General features: G+C 47.9%; 1 non-coding gene and 1 pseudogene across 1 annotated transcript; one reads left to right on the top strand and one right to left on the bottom strand.

Moving 5' to 3' along the window:
- Window positions 1-206: 206 nt before the first annotated feature.
- On the top strand, window positions 207-923 carry LOC135904698 (uncharacterized; annotated as a pseudogene).
- Window positions 924-3,930: 3,007 nt separating this feature from the next.
- TRNAS-CGA (transfer RNA serine (anticodon CGA)) lies at window positions 3,931-4,003 on the bottom strand. The gene has a single exon. It is a non-coding gene; the product is annotated as a tRNA-Ser (tRNA).
- Between the last annotated feature and the right edge of the window lie 13,485 nt (window positions 4,004-17,488).

Raw genomic sequence — 17,488 nt, 5'->3', positions numbered from 1 at the left:
GGCACGAGGTAGCCGAAGGATTCCAGGAAAAGTGGAATTTCCCTCACTGTGTGGGTGCTGTGGACGGCAAGCACGTTCAGATACAAGCTCCTCCTAATTCAGGCAGCTTGTATTACAACTACAAGGTTATTAACGTAGTAGGTCATACTTTCATAACATGCGCTTATAGTCTTATTTTATCACAGGGCACATACTCCATCGTCCTCATGGCCGCTGTTGACCGCAATCTGAAATTCATATGCGTTGATGTTGGGACGTATGGACGTCAAAGCGATGGTGGCACATTGCTTCTCGCTTTGGAAAATCGCTGGAAGAGGGCTTGCTCGGCCTCCAACCTCCGAAGCAGCTGCCTGGCACAAACATCGTTGCTCCTCACGTTTTCGTCGGAGATGAAGCGTTTCAACTTCATCCGGATTTTCTGCGGCCTTATTCTGGGAGATGCCAGGATGAAAACAAGTACATCTTCAATTACCGCCTAAGCAGAGCCAGGTATCCAAAAGCACAAAATTTACCCTTGCTTATGTTCCATATTTTTTACTTAAATTTTCAGGAGGTGTGTTGAAAATGCTTTTGGAGTGATGGTCTCCCGATTCCGGATTTTTCGGCGTGCCATCAATCTGCGTCCGCAAAATGCAGAATACGTTGTCATGGCATGTTGCGTCCTACACAACTTCTTGCGTGATGACGTGATCTACATGACGGTGAACTATGTCGACACTGAAGATGCATATGGCAACATAACCAGTGGCCAGTGGCACACCACCCAGGACATTGGCACCTCAGCCATGTTCAGTCTGCGACCTCCAACTGGGCACAATTATACAAGAACATCAGCGGAAACAAGAGAACCTTTCTGCTCATACTTTGTGAGAAGGGAGGGTTCTGTGCCTTGGCAACGGGCATCTGCTGGTCTGCGGACGTGAGAGACAAAAGAAGTACCCACCAGGACTTTGCTGGGTGTGCTGTATGCTAGCCGATTCTTGTTTGTTGTATGACACAGTAACACTTCTCAGAAATAATTAGTGTAAATAAGAACATGCATTTATGTGGTTCGCTATTGAAATGCGAGCACGAAAGGTGAATTTGGTACTTGGTGTACTCCTCCTGTTTGAAGGAATAGTGTCTCATATTATGTGCCACTTTGCTGTCGAATTAAATGTTTAACAGTGCACACCAGTTGTATGTTTTATTCGACTTCCATGTTGAACTTTTTCGTTCAATAATTTTTTATGACATTGTATATTTTTGCATGTTACGGCCTGACCACTGGATTTGCTACTTACCGCACCACTCCCTACACCCCCCCCCCCCCAGCTTCCCTTTGTGATATGCTCAGCTAACAGGCAAAAGGGAAACCATTTCTTTCTTTTTTATAAGGTTCAATTGCTTTCCTTTGTTGTGATGTCACTGAACTGCAAACTGACAAAGTGTATTTTTCATTTTTTGTTGCTTCAGTGTGGTTACAAGTTTTGAAAGATGTAAAATACAAAAGGAGGTCCCATAGTCAAAGGCTGTATTGGGACCTCTGGTAAAGGTTGGGGGGTCAGAGGAATTACTATATGGCAGCAAATTAAAGCAATATCATGACATTAACATACAGGTCAAAAATCATAACAAATATAAGAGAACAACTTGAGCGGAAGTAAACAAAAAAGAAGAAAAAACAAGTGAAGGAAAAGGGTGCGAGTATGTACGTATGTATAATTAACTACAGACAAATGACAAGCATAACAAAAAAAACATGTATGTATTCCAATACAGAGCCACATCAATTACACAAAAGAAAATGAGCAATATTTATAAAACAGCAAAGGTGCCAATCTAGAAAAAAAGTGTCAGAACAATGTGGTACACAGTAAGAAAGAATTGAAAGGAGACTTAACAGTTACTGAACGATTTCACAGTTTCTATGTTGTACTTATCTGTTGTACCAAATCTTTTATTGCACTCTTGCCTTTTATGCATTTCAGATGAGTGTAACTGTACTAATCGTCATCTTTAACAAGAAGATTTGGATACTTGCCCGTGCTGTATGATGCAACAATATTTTGGAGTTCTAACCGCAGGTGCTGCTGCATATGCTTAGGAGTTTCTTTCATTGACGGAACAAGGGACAACACAAAATGGGTAACGTCGTCCATTGCCTGGCTTGCTGCGAGGGCACCCCTTATGGCATCAATTCTCAAATCTATTTCCTCGATTTCTTTCATTGTTTTCTGTTTCTTTCGTGCCCGTCTCTCTGTCCCCTCAGGCAAGGCCACGGATGACTCTTTGCTTGTGGATGAGGTTGCTTTAGGGGAGCAGCCAGGCGACGGAAACATTTCCTCAAAAATCTCCTCGTTTTCACCATGATCTTCAAGGATAACAGGTGTTTCCTCTGCTGCGGTGCTGTCATATGTATAATTATGTTCATCTGGGGAAATGTTGCTGTGGCTCCTGTGTAATATATACGTGCAGCTTGTGGTCTCCCCGCGACGCTCACGGCGCGCACGCTCCGATTCCGCGCGCCGGACGACCACCGCGGGTTCGGGCACTCCGAGCCGCCACGCGTGCAGGGCACCGCGCGCCCGCGCCTACTCCGGCCCGCTCTGTGTGCCGACGCACAGCTGCTCGCGTACGCGCCCCGCCAGCCCCCAGCTTAGGGGAAGACGAGACCGCGCGCGCAGCAAGGGAGACCCTAGGCAAATCTATCGAGAAGTCACAAAGATCATTTATTAAGGTTGGACTCAATACAAACATCAGTTTTAACGTCACGTCCGAATCTGAATCTAATTACACAAAATATGGCCGAATGGTCGCCGGTGGCCACTAACGGCGCACCGCGACAGAGAGAGAACAAAGAAACGACGAACAAAGAACAAAGAATCCGAGCTGTAAGAAGTTGCCTATCCTTCGGTCAGCGCCTGCCATCGCGCGCCCCACAGCAGAGAAAAGGGAAATAGAAAGAAACGACAGACGAACAGACGGGGCACGATCGGCACACGCTGCCTCAGGACATCGAGACGACGGAAGAGTGCGCGCGCGCTCGCCGAGGCCGGGACCCCGACGAACCGAAGTAACCATCGGCCGGCGGCGGACAGAGGGGGACACGTACGCACCTTCAGACGCCCCGATGTGGTCTCCCCCGGGCCCCGTCTTGCGCGCGCTTACCCGGAGTGCACGCAAGCAGGGCCCGAATCCCACTAAAATGTTAGCCTATGGGGAAAGCCTGTTGACCTTCGCGTGGGCGGGATGACAGCAGAGCGACAGTGTTTTATGACCCGCTGCCACCCCGTCCAGGCAAGGAAGAGGGGGACACGGAGCCCCCCCGGCAATACAACGCAATGGCCTCCACACAACCACAATGATCGCGAGAGCCTGAAAAACGCCGCGAGAGCCAGAAACACCACAAGCTTAATAATGTGCACTCGTACCTTCATACATTCAGTTGCTCTTACCGGCGTGGTTCAAACAAATGCGACATGAAGCGCAGCCTTTCCATCTATGGCCAGTTGTTGGATTTTGTTTTCTTTGTAGCAGCTGAGCCTCTCCTTTGCTCATCTTTGACATCTTTCAGTTTTCGCGGAAATGTGTCCTTTAGGTTTTTCCATCTGCTCTGTATTTCATCCATTCATCGCCAGCCACGCGATGGCAACGGGGCTTTTCATCAGCCTGCCGATCTTCTTCGTCACAATATATATATATATATATATATATATATATATATATATATATATATATATATATATATATATATATATATATATACACACGCACGTATATGTAAACAAGACGAAAGGAAGTTATCCGAGGGGCCCGATTGTTATTAGTCATGTCATGAGAAGCCAACAAACACTGACACCAAGGACAACCTAGGGGCAATTACTTGTGCTTAATAAATGAAATAAAAAAACGATAAATTGGAAAATTAAAGTGGATGAAAAAACAACTTGCCGCAGGTGGGAAACGAACCCACAACCTTCGCATTTCGCGTGCGATGCTCTACCAATTGAGCTACCGCGGCGCCATTTTCCCATCCACTTTCTTGGGTATTTATGTGTCCTAGTAGAACCCTGGGAGGGTTAGCCAGCGCCACCACCCGGTAGCTCAATTGGTAGAGCATCGCACGCGAAATATAAATATAAATCACGGTAACCTTATGTTTACCATTGTAGTGTACGGATTGGCAGCCTCTAAATACAGAGAAATTTCCACAATTATATGCATAACAAGCAACGTCATAGTAATTAACTTTATAATTATTAACTATAGGTGGCTGCAGCAAATGAGTATTTTGGGGGCCGTCCTCGACAGTTCCTGTTCCAACGAACAAATTTCGAACAGCGGAGTTCATGTGGGAGCTACGCGAACAATTCCCCTTGGCACGCTCCTTGAAACGGAAACTCGCTGGAAAAAGAGCGTCAGTGTCGTCGATTTTAACCTTCCGTTGCAAACCGCCGCAATTTTCGACCAGTCACCACGAGTTAAATAAGGGACAGCGGACCAATCGCCGTGGCCGGCACCACCCTCTTTGTCCCGTTATCGATTTTTCAGTGCAGTGGCTCGGCCCCATCAAACCTCTCTCCACTTGAGCGTGCTCCTCGCCTCTTGTCAGTCAATTGTATAAGACAAGCCGCTCAGCGTAGGCAATGTTATTCGTTTTTGAAGCAAACAAAAGTGACCTCCTTTGAACGAGGAGAGCGTTTGATTGGTCTGTTCATACAAATGTGCGGGTGACCGCCCGATGCTTACGTAGGCGGTGACGTAAATTCCGGATTCACCGGAATTAACAAGGTGGGACCGAATTCTCCAGCTTGCTGAGCTCACGAAGCCGCACCGTGCCGCGACGGCCGCTAGGCCTAACGAGGCCTAGACGCGCTAGGGAGCAGAGATAGAGGCTACGCCTAACGGCTGTGCCCAGACGACCTCGTGCAACATGGAGGTTGTAGAAGGTACGGAAATTGATCCCGACGAGTTGAAGATTCCGGGACAGTGGTTTAAAGCGAAGAGGAGCGGAAAAGTAGCACCAGCGGAGTTGGAAGAAGGCGGCCACGTCGCCGGGAACCGAGGCATACGGGAGCGTGCTGCGCAGCGACGCGAGGGAAGAAGAAAGGCAGAGAAGTCGGTGGAAAGGCAACATACCAGAATTCCGCCCGACTACGAGAAGATAATTATGAGACCTCAAGGGGGACTAGAGAAATTACTCCAACTCGGCGGAGCTTTCGTGGCTGACGCAATCAGCGCGGCGGCCGAGACAAGTGACAGAGGTGTGAACGACATCATCACGTTCAACACGAAGCAACAATCGATCCTCATTGCTACAAAGGACAAAACGACGAGAAATAAGTATGCAGCGATCAGAGAACTGACGATAGGCAAAGAAAAGGTGAACGTCAACGCATACGTGGCGGCGCCAGAGAACAGCGGAAAAGGCGTCATATACGACGTACCTCTATTCTGGACTGAAGACGAAATCAAAGAAAGAATGGAGTACTTCAGTGCGAAGAACCCCCCAATCCTAGGAGTGCGAAGGCTGGGCAAGGGAACGAAGGCCGTACTTATCCTCTTCGAAGAAAGCACAGTTCCGAGGCAAGTGTACCTGTCGCCCACGCCAACGAGATGCGTCCTGTACAAGAAAAAGTACGAGGTATGCTATGCGTGCGGTCGATTGGGACACAGATCGGACGTGTGCCCAAACCCGGACAACAAAAAATGCCGAAGATGTGGGGAAGAAAACCCGCAGGAGGACCACCAATGCGAAGCCAAATGCCAGCTCTGCGGGAAAGAGCACCCACTCGGCGACAAGAGATGCAAAGAGCTGTACAGAACACCGTACGAAATCAAGAAAAAAATCTGGGAGAAGAAGAAAGACAAGCAGGAGGAGCTGAAGACCCAACAACGGCAACCCCCTGCGGACGGAGCTGAGAAACTCCCCAAGGAGGACTTCCCCAAGCTGGAAGGAAACAACCAAGGAAACTTGCTGACCCCCGGTTACCAGGAGACCAGGGGACGCAGGAGATCGAGATCCAGGGACCCAAAGGACCCATGGGGCAAGGGACGAAGCAGAAGCAGGGATCCAAGCAGAGAGCCCAAACAAGTAAGCTTTGTAGAAGGGTCCTCCCAGGCCAAAGATGATAAGGACAGAGAAATAGAACAGTTAAAGAAAAAAGTAGCGGAGCTACAAGGGCTCATAAGTAACCTTATGAAAGCGCAAAAAGAAAAAGAGAAGGCAACATCCCCCCCTCCCCGCACACAACCCGCACAACCCAAGCAGGTAGCCCAACAAACCACTCCCCCAACACCCAAGCAAAGTGAAATGGAAGGAGAGAAAATGGATGAATCAGAAACAGTCAGGAGACCCCCACTTAAACGAAAAGGAGATAACGAAACAGACATGTGGGCAGAACTAAAGAAGGAATGCGAGGCGAATAGGAACGCAATGAAAACGATACAAACAGAACAAAGAGACTTCATGGCACAGGTCATGACTGCACTCAGCCAGATACAAAAAAATATAAACCAAAGATTTGAAAGTATAACAGCAGAACTACAGGCACAGAGAACTGAACTACAAACACAAAGAACCGAGCTGGTTGCCCTTGCGGAGCGACAGAAAAACTTAGAGGACTCCTTTACCCAAATCCAATATGGCCAGAAACGCACGAATTAAGTCTATCATTTGGCAATGGAACTGCCGAGGGTTCCAACGCAAGCGAGCGCTACTGCAAAACTACATCGATACACTAGAAGAAAAGCCGCTAGCAATAGCGCTGCAAGAAACCGGTAAATTAGCATCCCTCCCAGGATATCAGGCGTTTCACAGTGATAAGGGGGAAAAATCGAGGGTAACAACCCTAGTGAAAAGAAACGTAGCAACAATCGAACACGAGATTCAATCCAGGGACACAGAAGGAGTCTTAGTGGAGATGCTTACGGGTAGAAAAGAAGAGCCCAGCCTATTTCTACTAAACATCTACTCAAGTCCTAGACAGAAAAAAGTCAGGTTTAGGGCCATCTTCCGCAAAGCCCTGAAAGCAGCAGGAAAGAACCCTCTATTCATAGTAGGAGACCTAAACGCGTTGCATGAGGAATGGGGATACAACAGAAGGGATGGCAAGGGAAGGCAGCTGTGGGAGGACATACAGGAACTGAACCTCTCACTACACACCGACCCAGGAAACCCAACTAGAAAAGGAAACAGCGTCACCGCAGATACTACACCCGACCTAACACTCTCCAAAAACACCAAAGCAGTAACGTGGGACAATACAGGACAAGACTTAGGCAGCGATCACTACATAATTGCCACCACATTAATGAAGGGAGTAAAGGAAAAACGACTAAAACAGCCAAAAGTTACAGAATGGGATAGATTTAGAAAGCGGCGAGAGGAATCTCCAACCACAATCATCACAGATCTAAGAGAATGGACAGACACACTTAAAAAACACGTCACCGAAGCAACGGTTACTTTAGAAGGCCAAGACGCTCCACTTATAGCAGACAACAAGCTATTGCACATGTGGGAAGCAAAGGGTAGTCTAGAAAGCCGGCTCAAAAAACAGAGATGGAACCGGAATCTAAAAAGAAGAATAGCCAGACTAAATCGAGAGATTGAAAAATACGCACTGCAGCTATGCGAGCAAAACTGGTGTAGCACATGTGATGACATGGAAAAAGGTATGAGTTTAGCAAAAACATGGAACATCCTAAGACACCTGCTAGACCCAACCCAATCAAAGTCGCAGACAAACATAAGGCTAGCCAAAACACGACATAAATACGACGGAACAGACGAGAGCTTCATGGAAGAGATCAAACAAACATACATAGGAAGCGTGACTCGCACCAGCCTACCAGAGTATGGGGGACCCCTAAATGAGGAGCTAGATGCACCCATAACAGAGGCAGAAGTGAGAGGGGAAATAATCAGACTTAAAACGAAATCGGCCCCAGGCCCAGATGGAATAACAAACAAGATGCTGCGGAACCTAGACGATGAGTCGATCACAGCTATAACCAAATACATTCTACAGGTATGGGAGAAAGGCGAACTCCCGAAACAATGGAAAGAGGCTAGCATCATACTAATCCCCAAACCGGGCAAGCCCCCTAAGCTAGAGAATCTCAGGCCGATCTCCCTCACATCATGCGTAGGGAAATTAATGGAGCATGTAATCCAGACAAGGTTAACCCGATTCATGGAGGGAAATGAACTATGGCCGAATGAGATGGTTGGATTCCGACCGGGCTTAAGTACCCAGGACGTGATGCTGCGGCTTCAACACGACATCATAAACTCAAGATCAAGAGATATAAAAGCAATCCTAGCTCTAGACCTCAAGAAAGCCTTTGACAATGTCAAACACGAGGCAATCCTGACAGAAATGCAAGAAATAGGTGTAGGATGCAGAACCTACAACTATATAAAGAACTTCCTGACAAACAGGACGGCAAAGATTAGATACCAGGATTTGGAATCGGAAGAAATAGAACTGGGAAACAGAGGTACCCCGCAAGGATCTGTACTCTCCCCACTCCTCTTCAATCTGGCTATGAGGGGCCTCCCGGCTAAACTCAGGAAAATAGAAAATTTAAACTTCAGCATGTACGCAGACGATATAAATGTTTGGATACACAAAGGTAACGACGCGGAAATAGAAAACAAACTGCAAACAGCCGCGGACACAGTAATCGAGTATGCAGCAACTAGGGGACTTACTTGCTCACCAGAAAAATCGGAACTCTTAATGTACAATCCCAAATCATTAAGGCTGAAAAGAGACAGCGATCTCAACATCACGGTTGGGGGCAAACCAGTACCCAAAGTAGATAAGATAAGAATATTAGGACTTTTCATCCAAAGCAATGGATACAACGACGAAACCATAAGGAAACTGGAAGGTTATGCAGCACAAGTCACCGGGATATTCAGAAGAATAGCTCTCAAGGGGAGAGGGCTAAGAGAAAGAAGCCTAGTTAAGCTAGTACAAGCGTACGTCATCAGCAGACTTAGCTACGCCACACCATACCTTAACATCCGGGCTTCAGAAAGAGACAAATTAGACTCGATCATCAGAAGATGCTATAAACGAGCACTCGGACTACCCATAAGCACCTCTACTGAGAGACTCCTAACAATGGGAATTCACAATACTTGGCAAGAAACAGCCGAAGCAGTTAAAACCGCCCAACAGGAAAGACTCAGCCAAACATATACAGGCAGAGCTATCCTGAACATGGTGGGGCTGCAGACAGACAGAGGCATGCAAAAGAAACGTGACATCCCAAGAGAAATCAGAGAACAGCTAAGGATAGACCCACTTCCCAAAAACATGCACCCCACCTTCAACAAAGAAAGGAGAGAAAAGAGAGCCGAAGCACTGGTCAGACGCTTCAGTGAAATAGATAGGGAGATAGTGGCGTACACGGATGCGGCCAGCGGCAAACTGGGTGCGGCAGTAGCCTCAGTGGTTGATGGCCAAGGTGAAGCAGTCTCAGCAGCAACAATACGCAGCCGCAATCCGGAAGCAGCGGAAGAAGTAGCAATCGCGCTTGCCTGTGTCGGGACCAAGGCGAGCTACATAATAAGCGACAGCAAAACAGCCATCCACAATTACGGAAAAGGCAGAATCGCACCAGAAGCGATACGAATACTAACAGGAAAGAAAATTAACAGAAAAATCAGCCTCGTATGGGCACCAGCTCACACGTCGGTCCCAGGCAACGAGGCGGCACACTTCCTAGCCCGAGATCTCTACTTCCGGGCAGGAACAGAGCCGCCCGCTTGCAAGGAACTAGACGAGAGACTACAGACCTACACAGAAATAATTGAAAACTATAAGCTTCAGCGTAGAACTGTCCCCCCTCCGGACAAGGAGCTCGGAAATAGAGAGGCGAGAGCCTGGCGCAGACTGCAAGCAGGAAACTACATAAATCCAGTATGGGCGTCACACGTACTGAAAGACGACGATATAGACGATAAATGTAAGAGATGCTGGGAGAGGGGGACCCTCGACCATATAATCTGGCAATGCGTAGACTCCCCAGGTGTCAAGGAAGGAATAAATAGTAGAGAAGCCTGGGACACCCTTCTGCAAAGCGCGGACCCCGCCATGCAGAGGAGAGCCATCCATCTGGCGGCAGAGGCCGCGAAGAGTCAACAACTCTTTGCCTGCATCTAGTCGCGGAGACTCCCACCCCTGTCCCTAGGCCTGCGCGCCAGGGACAGGGAGTAGGGGGTCTCCTTCTCTGATGGAAATAAAAGTTTTTGGAACGGAACGGAAGGAGATCGGAATAAAAACATTTTGGAATAGTTTTACGTTATAGGGCCCCTGGTTTCGATTTCAAGGACCTTGCCAAAGGGGAATAATTGTTCGCGTAGCTCCCACATGAACTTCGCTATTCGAAATTTGTTCGTTGGGATAGGTAGTATCGAGGACGGGCCCCAAAGTACTCACTTGCTCTTGCCACCTGTTATTGACAATTAGAAAAGAAATTACCGTAACTTCGATAATTACGCGCGTATTTGCGGAAATCGCTCTGTATCTAGAGGCTGTCATTCCGTACGCTCGAATGGTAAACATAACGTTAGCGTGATTTATATTTTTGTAATTTTAAAAAATTTGGCACAGCTACAAAAAAACAATACTAAGCTGTAGCTGAAATTTGGGGGATAAAAAAGAAACTTGAAAACAAACAGAACTGTGCAATGCATGCTGGAGTAGACTACGGCAGTTTTAGCATTCATCATCATCATCATCATCATCATCAGCCTATTTCATGTCCACTGCAGGACCAAGGCCTCTCCCTACGATCTACAGTTACCCCTGTCCTGCGCCAGTTTAGCATTATGAGACAAGAATTGTACAGTACTTATTAGACAGCAAATGAGTAGCCAATATACTGGTTGAGAGTAACGGATGTGGAGTCGGACTGATATTCACTGTAAATTCGTCATCAGATGGAAAGAGCACATAATTGGCACTCTGGATTTAACGATCGCTGCCAAGGGGAGGGAAACATGGTCAAGGACAGCCGAGGCCATGGTAGCATGGTACTGTTAAGAAATCTGCTGGCATAGTATGGAGTCAATTTACACAAGGCAGGATAGCTAGATATCACTGTTACCTTAAATGTTTTCGGCACAACAGAACCCCCTGTTTGTATAAAAATTATGAGTAAGCTGGGTTTTTAAGGTATGCAAAAGTTGTCACAACTCTGTTATTTTTTATTTATTTGAATATGTTCTTGGTTGCACAGTACCTTGCACCGTCAGCTCCCCTTCACATCACCCTCTTTCATTGTTTCCAGTTTTTTAAACAACACTTCCTTTGCCACTTCCCCAAGCCACGGCATTTGTCGTTTGCTTGCCATATATATTTGTGACAACTTGGGTCACTGGGTATATACACAAATAGACAACCTGCTGCTGATTACTTTAAGGCATAGTAGACAACTTCGGCACAGGCTATGTGCAACTGGATATGTGCTCATTCTTGGGTAATCCCCCGAAATGGATGCGCCACCGTGACACACGGGGTACGAAACCTAAAACGCATTTAGATGCGTATGTCTCTGTGCATACACCTGTCACTACTGGACCTTCTACACATGTTTTATCACATTGCCTCTTTGCAGATTAGCTCAAGATTGCCCGCCATAAGTTCAAGCACATGTTGGGACTAGCAATCGTGCATCCATTTTCCAGCCCATGACCATGTGCATTGCACATGGTACCCAAGAAGACTCCAGGTGTCTGGTGCTTGAACGAGACCTACCAGCGTTTGATGCCACCGTCCCTAACCGCTAGCCGTTGCCCCTCAAAGAATGCTTCGCAGCAGCACTCCACGGAGCTGCTATCTTCGACAAAACCTCTCTCATCCTCTCAGCAACATTTTTCCCTTGAGAAGAATCACACATCGCCTTCTTCTTTGACCCAGAGATATAACAGCTACAGGCAATAATGCTGTGCTCGAATGGATTGCTACAGCTGGAACCTCACCAACTCGGGCATGACAGTTATACTTCAACACTGTATCATAGACTGTATTGGATCTGCAGGTTTGATCGTGATAACCATTACAGTGCATTAAAAAGAGGGTGCATGGAGGAGAGCTACCGATTATATATCTTTAACACAATTCCTTGCTACCTGTTTTCGTGAGGTTGCGCACACTTACATGCATTTTATTAACAATAAAATTTCATTTGCAGACAATCTAAACACATGTTTATTGAAGCTATTCCTTCCTTGACCTAATTCAATAATAGCCAGCTTTAGCAGCTGCAAATCAAGCTGACTTCAGAAGACTGCTGATTTTCAGTCACTAGTAGCGTATTGCTGGGTTAATTTCCTGGTTGCGCATGGAATGCTTCATGCTTAAAAAATAAGCTGTTTAAAGAATTCTTGGAATAATATTAGGACAGGCAACTCTAACTGAGTCATCACTGCTTTTGTCGCAAAATGTGGCAATGAGCTAGGCAGATGCTGTCATGACAGCGTAGTGTTTAGGTTGTACGAGTACAGAAGAAACAAAGTTGTAGTTGTGAAGTCGAAAGCCCTATTTTTACAGCCTTTCTTTATACTGCTGACATCAGAGAGCTTTAGATTAGTTTACGCGAGCACCATGCGTAAACAAGCACTCTGTTTCGGTATTTCTGGCACCCATATGGTTTGGATAACCAAGCAGCACACGAGTCGCTTGTGTCCTCTTACCCAATACTATTATTTTCATTGCAAAGCAACCAATATCGCATTAAGTCTGATCAACCTGCATCAATGTGGTAGAAATGTTTAAGCACTTAAGGTGGGTTGAGTGTTTAAAGCACTTCACCACGCCCTTGGCCACTAGACTTGTGCTTTCCAGTATTACTTGCTAATCAACGCTGGAGGTGTTTACATTCTTTTTCTGTTCTGTAAGATTAGTTTGACAGTATTAATAAAATTGTTAACCTGAAGGTGTGGGCTGTTGTATTGGCCATGTGATTCTAAAACTGTTAGGTCTGACGCTGTCAAAACATTTGGCAACTTTAATAAGCTTCAGCTCACTACATATATGTATTGCGGTCGGACCATTTATTTGTGAAAATAAAAATACCGGGAAAGAGAGAGTTCGAGACCACCTGAGATTATAGTAAAGCGGGCGGCGCAGTATCTTGAGGGTAACGAGGACATCAAAGCTGGAACTAGCGCTGCTATACAACCTGTCACGGCAATACACTGTTTGCTTCATCGCATTACACAAATGTATTGCGGTGAAGTTATTGGAGACATATATACACTTCATTAGTCCCAACTTTGCACAGAACCCTGCGTTCCATTGCTAAAACTAAGAGCGCGATAAATGGGCAGAGATGCAGCTGAACATCATAGGGTACAGTATTAAGCTCCACCTCACTGGACAATCGCTTCTTTACAGAGGAAAAAGCTCTAGGACACTGGTCCAGACAGGCTTCGGCACTCAAGGCCTTAAGGGCTTTGCTCAAGTTTTTCAGGACAGGCGAATTGTGCGACCGCCTTTGAATGTTGTAGCGCGTAGTTTCGCGTTCCTGTGTGAATTTTCTGGTTTCCATGTTTTTCCCTCTTCTTCTTCTTTCTCCTTTTATTCCCTTTACCCCTTTCCCCAGCACAGGGTAGCCAGCCGGTACTTACACTGGCTAACCTACCTGTCTTTTCTCCCCTTTGTCTCCTCCTCCTCCTCCACCTCACTGTGTTTATTGTGCCATTAGTACCAATAATCTGTAACATCTACGCTACATTTTAGTTCGTGGAATTCTGGCAGACCATGTGATGTCACCAAAGCTCCGTAAGTTCACAGCACTACGCGATAATTGTCGTAAAGCCTACGATAAAATTTTTTAAATCACATGAAGTCACAGATGGCGCACTAGCGCTGAACACGATTGAAAACATGCGCTGCCCCATTTCAAGGACGCGTGAACAGTTGTGAGCAAAAACCACCTTAAGCATTATTGGCCTCGAGCTCCACCACTGGAAAAGCTGACGCCACCGTCGGCGTGACGTGCTAGGAGGGATCCAGTGGACATAGCGGCCGCGTCGGCTGCTTCGGGAGCGCGGAAGCGAGCTGAAAACGTTTGAATTCCCTCGTACGCTGCGGTCCTAATTTAGTGGCGAAATTTTCCCGCTTCGAGTGTCTCCTTTACAACGCTTGAAAGCACTACAATAGGAAGTGGCTGCCTTTGAAGGCGCGCAACATGGTAGGCTACTGCTCGGTGTCGCAGGGCCGGACGCACGTAACGGAGGCCGGTGTCAGCCTTATTCACACGTAGCCGCCGGACAAGAAGCTGCGTGAAGCTTGGCTCGCGAAACATAAAACCGGCAAACAGTCATCGGCTACAACTCGGGTATGCAGCAAGCACAGACGCGAGGAAGATTTCTGCTACGACGCCCGGTCTGCGATGTTCTGAAAACGCGCACTGAGACGCTCGCCCGAGTCTGCTGCACGACTAACGTCATGATGGTTTGGTCTATCAACTTTTCAATGATATAGATACAGGCAAGTTCAGTGGAGTGGAAAGGCAGCGGTAAGAAGCGCATTTAAAAAAAGCATGGCATATGGTCATGTTTGTTCTATGAAATAATGCACTGGATCACAAAAAAAGGAGCAGCGGTAAATTGCACGCTGAGAACACCGATAAACATACAGTGCGACGCAACTCGAGAAATAATATTGAAAGATCAAAGAATTTAGAAGAAAAAAAAAGATTGAATCGTCGCGACGGCACATCACAGTCCCCTCCCCGTAGGCGTCGAAGTCTCTACAATGAAATTATTTTTGAACAGCTCTGATAGCTCCCACGCAACAATGGTTGCTTGTGTACTGTCAAATGCTCATATTCTGCGGCCTAAAGCTCATGGCACGGTGCGAGAACGCGCGCGCGGTGAAAGCGAAACAGTGTGCGGACAAGCATGCAGACGCGCAGTCGGTCGCTGCGAATCTGTGCGATCGCTGCATTGAGGCTTCTTTCTATTACGCTCCATTTAGTTATACAAACACTGTAAGAACATATTTCACATAGCTTGCTCTCAGCGTTTACCTACCTTTCACGCAAGAAGCGGGTTCGAAAGACTCCATCGCGGCGACCGCGCGCAGTGGCGTTCACTGTACGTATTCGGTAAAGAGATAGCCTCTGTAAACGATTCTGTGCTTTCAGTTTGTCCAAGATTATTATTTAGACAGTAAACAACTTCTCTCGTTTCGAAAGTACTCACAGAAATGTCCGGGAGAGCTCGCGCGTGGTGTTTTCAGTGAGCGCTGACAGCAAAACCTATGAGGAGCGCGCCGCGTGATCCCTCATACTGCGCCAGCGAGGCGCTTCCGATAGATGGCGACTCCGTCACTCCACGCCGCCAATATTGCTTACGTAACGTAAGTCGTGGTGAGAAACCCGTACAATACCTCTGCCTACGACACCCGTCAAGTAAAGGTGCCTGTGCGATGTGATCACGCTGGCAAAAAGGGCGAACACGGCGACGCTGCTAAACAGCTCCGGTTCGACAGTTGCATTGCCGAGGCGCTACGCTCGATCGTCAGCACCACTGAATTCTTCAGAAATACGGGTCCCACACCACCTGAGTTCACCGACACCAAAAGCTGACATGTCACACCACTACTACTGCATGACTTTTCGCCAACAAATACAGAACCCACACGGAGACATCATACGACCAGCGGTCGGCGTGGACCGGAGATTCAACACCCCACATGGCGCCACGGTATGAACTGGTTTCACCATCGCACCATCTCAAGTGTTCCTAAACGATCCTGTCCCTAGTCACCTAGGATCAGGTCACGTGAGGGATTTTTGTACGACATTTAGACGCACGCCTCTCCTTCACACTGACTTGGTCGCCTGCTGCACCGCACGTGTTTGCTCAAGGTTTCGTACCGTGTCTGTGTATGCACGTTTCATTCGAAGGACATGTGCATGATGTGCTCGCTTCGATCTGCCTTTAAGAAGACCTGTGCGGTTGACGACTATTTTTGTGGGTGCAATGTGGCAAAAGGGCAGTGTCTGCTTAGCCATGTAGGTGGCGCTGAGCAGTTAATCGGAGACGACGGCGTATGTGCCACCGGGAAAATCGTCGGCGCATACGACACGTGTTCGCTAAAGTCATTTTTGCTGTTTCCAATGAAGAAGACGACGTTTTCGAACGCACATGTGCGAGCGCGTCGGCTCCCGTTTCTACAAACCTTTTGGACCAGATTTCTTGCCTCAACCCACAGGAACTGTGCATCAATCGACGCAGTTTACTGCACGGAACAGGCGGCTACGGAAATCTTACCGGTGGGTGGATTTTTCGGACTTTTCCGAGACTTTTCCACCGCACGCCACGTTGGCGCGCAGCTACGCCTAACGAGCCAAACCATACGGGGCGGTCGGGCAGGCGTCGAGCCTAGGCCCAACGCGTCGTCGAGCTAGAAAATGGCCTCCAACCCCAATACCTCGGTTGTAGAAGGCATGGAAATCAATCCGGAGGAAGCGGAGTGCTCAGGCTGGATCGAGGTCGTGAGCAAGAAGAAGAAACTTGCCGAGCGGTGTGATCCTAACGCGCCCACGTCAGCGAAAGGAAGCGGTAATGGCGGCGCCCGCAATGCCGCACCGCAGAAGGTATTGAGACGAGTAGTGGAAGCTTCCAGAATCGCGAACCTTCCTAGGAATCACTTTAAGACCATTATAAGGCCTCGTGGGGGGCTGGATGTTAAGAAGACGGACCTTATTATTTTCAAGCGTGCGCTCGCCAAGGTGGCTTCCCTAACAGCGGAACAGGTGTTCGACGACACGTTGTGCACGAACCCCTTCCAGAACATTCTCGTGGTTGCCACGCCGTTCGAGGCGAACGCGCGCGCCTACGCCAAGGTTCAGCAGATTTGTATGGCAAGTGTCGTCATAGAAGTGGCGGCCTACGTGGCTGCGTCGGACGACACATGTAAAGGAGTGATCCGCGGAATCAACGTGGACATCAGTGACGCAGAACTGACGGAGATGATCGTCAACCGGAGAAACCCCGGCGCACTGGGGGTTCGAAGAATCAAGAAGACAACAACAGTGATCGTGTTGTTCGACGGACACAAGGTCCCCCTAAACGTCGTATGTGATGGTGTTCGCTACCCTTGTTCCTTGTATCGAAGACAAGTAGACGTTTGTTATGCGTGTGGAGAACTGGGCCACAGGTCCGACGCTTGCCCGAAGGGCGAAGACCAGGAAAAATGCCGCGGATGTGGCATGCTCACACCATCAGAGGATCATCAATGTGATCCCAAGTGCGCCATCTGTGGTGGGGCACACCAAACGGCAGACCGCAAGTGCAAACAGCGCTTCCAGGTGCCATACATCGTGCGCCAAAGACGGCGGCGCCGCAGGCGCGCACAGCACGCGCAGCGGGCGGCAGGACCGCGTGGCTTCGACACAGCTAGCGGCGGAGAAGCAATGGCGGGAGAGAAACCCTTCTACTCCCCCCATCGCAACATATCGGCATCTAGAG

The sequence above is a fragment of the Dermacentor albipictus genome, chromosome 7, assembly GCF_038994185.2.
Source record: "Dermacentor albipictus isolate Rhodes 1998 colony chromosome 7, USDA_Dalb.pri_finalv2, whole genome shotgun sequence".
NCBI lineage: Eukaryota > Metazoa > Arthropoda > Arachnida > Ixodida > Ixodidae > Dermacentor > Dermacentor albipictus.
The sequence above is the reverse complement of the archived record's forward strand: the minus strand, read 5'-3'. Positions and strand labels throughout refer to the sequence as shown.